The sequence below is a fragment of the Scardinius erythrophthalmus genome (genome assembly GCF_964197995.2).
Source record: "Scardinius erythrophthalmus genome assembly, chromosome: 1".
Lineage (NCBI taxonomy): Eukaryota > Metazoa > Chordata > Actinopteri > Cypriniformes > Leuciscidae > Scardinius > Scardinius erythrophthalmus.
The window spans coordinates 59,956,113-59,961,291 of NC_138221.1; positions in this window are offsets into that span (position 1 = coordinate 59,956,113).

Consider the following 5,179-nt stretch of genomic DNA (forward strand, 5'->3'; position numbering starts at 1 on the left):
GTCCATAGGGCGGCCAGGGCGGAGACTTACCCTCAGGCGGCCATGGCGGAGACGACCCTTCGGGCGGCCACGGCGGAGACGACCCCTTGGACGGCCTCCGGGACGACAGCGGGCTGTTCGTGGACGGCTGTGTGTGAATAGTTTGCAAATTTAAATTATATTTGAAATCATAACTGTCTTGCATTACATTGTTTTAAACCTCAAATCTTTTAATTATAACATTCTTCATTTGTAACATACAATTTCATTTAAAAAAAAAACAAAACAAAAAAAAAACGTCTTAATAGTTTTAATGTAGCTAGCTACCTTTTGATAGGGAATTGTAGTGCTAACTACTTTTATCAGAAGGGTAGCTTGACTGAATTTTAACTACTTTAATTTTCTACTTTAACCGATGCCTGTACCGAACTGTAATGGGCAACACTGTGACTATGAGAAAAAAACAGGTATGCTTGAGCATTCTGTCCTTTTTAGGCTCACATCTTGTTACATCACGTCCTGTCTTTGGTCTATGTTGCTTTCATATTTCAGTCGAACCACACCAGAGTTTGTTTGGTGCGCACCAGGGTTCAGATGGCAGCGTTTACACTTATTCAAATGAACCGCACTAACAGAGCAATTTCAAACCTGTTAGGTGTGAACACAGCCTTATTTAATTACATATTTTCTTTTCATCTTGAATATACGCGAGTGTACTAGTCCTTATTTTCTATGTAAGGCAAGGCAAGGCAAGGCAAGTTTATTTATATAGCACATTTCATACACAATGGCAATTCAAAGTGCTTTACATAGAAGAAATTAAAATAATAAAAAGAAATAAGAAAAATTAAAACAGTTTAGAAAAATAAAAAAATAAAACAGTACAGTAAAGTACAGTCGGACATAAATTGGCACAGTGCTCATTTATTAAATGCATAGCTAAACAGATGTGTTTTGAGTCTGGATTTGAATGTGACTACTGTAGGAGCACATCTGATCTCCTCTGGAAGCTGGTTCCAGCTGCGGCTGGCATAATAGCTAAAAGCGGACTCGCCATGCTTTGAGTGAACCCTTGGTATTTCTAGCTGATATGATCCTAGTGATCTGAGTGATCCGTTGGGTTTATATTCAGTGAGCATATCTGCAATGTATTTAGGGTCCTAGGCCATTGCGTGATTTATGTACCAGTAATAATACTTTAAAATCAATCCTAAATCTAACTGGGAGCCAGTGTAAAGACCTGAGGACTGGTGTGATATGTTCATATTTTCTGGTTCTGCTCAGAAACCTGGTGGCAGCGTTCTGTATGAGCTGCAACTGTCTTATGGTCTTTTTGGGAAGGCAAGTGAGGAGTCCGTTACAGTAATCCACCCTGCTGGTGATGAAAGCATGCACAAGTTTCTCTAAGTCTTGTCTGGAAACAAAGCATCTAATTCTTGCAATATTTTTCAGATGATAGTATGCTGATTTAGTTATTGCTTTGACATGACTACTGAAACTAAGGTCTGACTCTAGTGTCACACTAAGATTCCTGACTTGATTTTTTTCTCATTGGGAGCATACTGTATACAGGTTGAACAGGAGTGGCGCAAGAATTGAGCCTTGAGGGACTCCGCATGTCATGGATGTCCACTCAGACTTATGGTCTCCTATACTCACATAATAACCTCTCCCATCTAAGTATGACTTGAACCATTTTAGGACTATCCCAGAAAGCCCCACCCAGTTTTCCAGTCTGTCAAGAAGTATGTTATGATCGACAGTGTCAAATGCAGCACTGAGGTCGAGTAGTACCAGCACTGATAATTTGCCTGAATCAGTATTTAAGCGAATATCATTTATTATCATTTATTTATTATCATTTATTTATTATCTTTATGAGCGCTGTCTCTGTGCTGTGGTGCGGTCGGAAAACAGATTGAAAATTGTCAAAGTATCCATTCGAGCATAAGAATTTGTTCAGCTGATTGAAGACAACTTTTTCAATGATCTTGCCTATGAAAGGAAGATTTGAGATTGGCCTATAGTTGCTTAATATGGTCTTATCCAGATTGTTCTTTTTCAGGAGGGGCTTGACAACTGCAGTTTTCAGGGAGTTTGGAAAACTCCCAGAGAGAAGTGAAGCATTTACCACTTCTAGAAGATCTGCTTCTAAACTGTTTAACACACTTTTGAAAAATGATGTGGGAAGCGTGTCAAGAGCGCAGGTTGATGTTTTAAGGTGCTGTACGGTTTCTTCCAAAATTTTGCCATCAATTTCTTTGAAGTCAGACATAGTAACTACTTTCTCAGGTGGTTTGATCTGTCTGACTCCAGAGCAACTCAAGGATGTGCTGATCACCTTTCTGATATTATTGATTTTCTCAGAGAAGAAAGAAGCAAACTCACTACACTTGTTCTCTGAGAGCATTTCACTGGGAATCTGGCTTGGGGGGTTTGTCAGTCTCTCTATAGTAGCAAAAAGAGTGCGTGTGTTGTTTAAATTACTGTTTATAATATTTGAGAAGAAAGTCTGTCTAGACTTTGGACTACAAGTTTTGTCTTCCGCCACATGCGCTCTGCTTTTCTGCATTGTCTTTTCATATTTTGCACTGCTGTTGAGTTTCTCCAAGGTGCTTTTTGTCTGCCACTCTTCTTCCTGACTTTAACAGGAGCGATATCATCAAACACACTTTTAACTTTTGAGGTAAAAGAATCAAGGAGAAAATCAACAGAGTCTGCAGATATGCTTGGTGTTAAGGATATAGCCTTCATAAATAGTACACTAGTGTTCTCATTTAAGCATCTCTTCTTGACAGACACAGATCTAGCTTCAGTGGCAGGAGAGATCAATATATCAAAGAAAATACAGAAATGATCAGACAGCGCTACATCCTTAATAACAATCGATGAAATGTTTAGACCCTTACTGATAAGTAAATCTAGAGTGTGTCCACGATTGTGTGTGGGTCCATGTATATGCTGAGTCAGATCAAGTTTTTAAAACACTTTTGATTTATTTTGCCATATTGTTATCTGCACTATCTATGTGGATGTTAAAATCTCCAGCAATGGCAAAACAGTCAAACTCTGAGGTAATTGTTGATAACAGTTCTGTAAAATCCTCAGCAAAGGCTGGAGAGTATTTTGGAGGCCTGTAAATAATGATAAGTAAAATGCGTGGAGCACCTTTCAACACAATACACAGATATTCAAAAGACAAGTAATTCCCAAATGATATTTGCTTACATTGATAGATATCTTTAAAAAGGGCAGCTAGACCCCCACCTCTCTTAACAGCTCTGCAGACACTCATAAAAGTAAAGTTAGGAGGGGCTGCTTCATTGAGGACTGTTGCACTGCAGCTGTCTTAGCCAGGTTTCATTTAGAAGCATAAAATCCAGGTTGTTTGTGGTTATTAAGTTGTTGACTAGAAGTGATTTATTTTTAAGTGAGCAGATGTTAAAGAGTGCTAACTTAACAGACTTACTTTTCCCCACAGCAATATTAGTTTGACGTGTAATAGGCACCAGATTAGTTAGGTTTGCTGCACGGCTATTGAAGGCCTTAGACTTTCTATCTTGTAATAGAACAGCAATAGAGAAAGATACAGGCACACTGGGTTCCCGCTTGTTCTGTAAACATTTGAGAAAGTTACTGTTATCAAAACGGGGACCCGGCACATATCATTGAGAGCTGGTATCAGTTGTTTTTGGTTCACCTCGAGCAGATGGAGGAGGGTGTGGGCCCTGGCGTTGTGGCAGAGGCCGAAGAGCTCTCACAGAAGAAAGGGGAGGGCGAGCTGGGCCCGTAGGCTTTGGTGCGGGCTTTGGTGCGGATGGTTGTGGTGCCTGTCTTTTTTTGGTTGGTATCTGGGGGCTTGCAGCAAAATAGTGGGATAGTCTGGTTCCAGCATACACCAGTTCTTCCATTTTCTGTGAGAAGCACAGAAGTGGCGATGCTGGGGAGAGGGAAAAAGTGTCTGGGTAAAGGGGCTGTTGCTCTGGTGTTATCGGATGCTGTAATATACTGTCCTGGCTTCCCTGGCTGTTTTCCAGGAAGTCGTCCTTGGGTGCTGAATCTTCAAGCAGTTCTGATATGTCTGTCTGTGGTGAGCTCTGTGGGCAGGGCTAAGCTGAGATTGTGTCCGTGAGCAGAGGTTGTTGAATATCATTCTTCCCCACATGAATGATGAGTCGATTTGCAGTCTTATGTTTCATCAGAATGTTTTGAAGTTCCCTGTTTACATCAGAAGTTGTTGCTTGTGGAAGGCAGCACGTAGTTGTATCCCTGCTGCTAATGTTTCTGATTATAGAGTCCCCCACTATCAGAGTCCTGTGCTCAGCTGCGCTCTGAGCTGAGTGCCGCTGTCTGCTCGACCTTGAGCGGCAGTTAGCATCAGTGTTAGCTACTGGCCCATTCAGTCTGTGTTCGATCACATTCATCACATTTGGGGATTCCTCATTTACATTCCTTAGTGCTTCAAATCTGTTCTCAAGCTTTATAGGCGGTGGTAGTAGACCAGTGTTTGCAATCCGTGTCAGAGCTGTATCTGGGGTAGAGGATGCTACTGCGGCAATATGTGATGCTTGTGACAATCTGATGTCTCGAGTGCCTTTGGGTCTCGCTCCCTGTTTGTGCCATCTATTAGTAAGTCGATCGGCTTGTTTCTCTACCTGTCGAGGAGCACTAGTTTCATGGGACTCACCGGCTATACGCTGAGGGTGTCCATGACGAAGCTCTGTTGTGTGCTCCGTCTGGTTTAGTGGTCCCATAAGTGACTTTGTTTCAAGAACTGCAATCCTTTGTAAAAGTCTGTGGCAGTTGGTGCAGCAAGTAGATTCCAGAAGAGGCATTTTCTCTCTTATCCTTGAGGCAGTTGTGTTTTCCTTTCCCGGAATGTAAGCTGGTCGGGTAAAAGAATTCTTAGTTTTTGTAGTAATCCAAACTTTGTCGTATGAGCACTGTGCTGATTTGCTGAAGTTAAAATTAGGTGATAAAAGGAAATAAAATAAAATATAAAAAAATAGGAGATAAAATGTAAAAGCGACAGAGCAAAGCACGGAGCAGTAAGCATGAGCGTCCGAACAGTAGCTGAGCAGGAAGTGAAGATCACTTAATATCTTCAGACGTAATATCATGATATATTCATTTGTAAATATTACACTTTTTTTTTAGTCACATCACATGACATTTTACAACCTGAACTAACCTTGCCTTG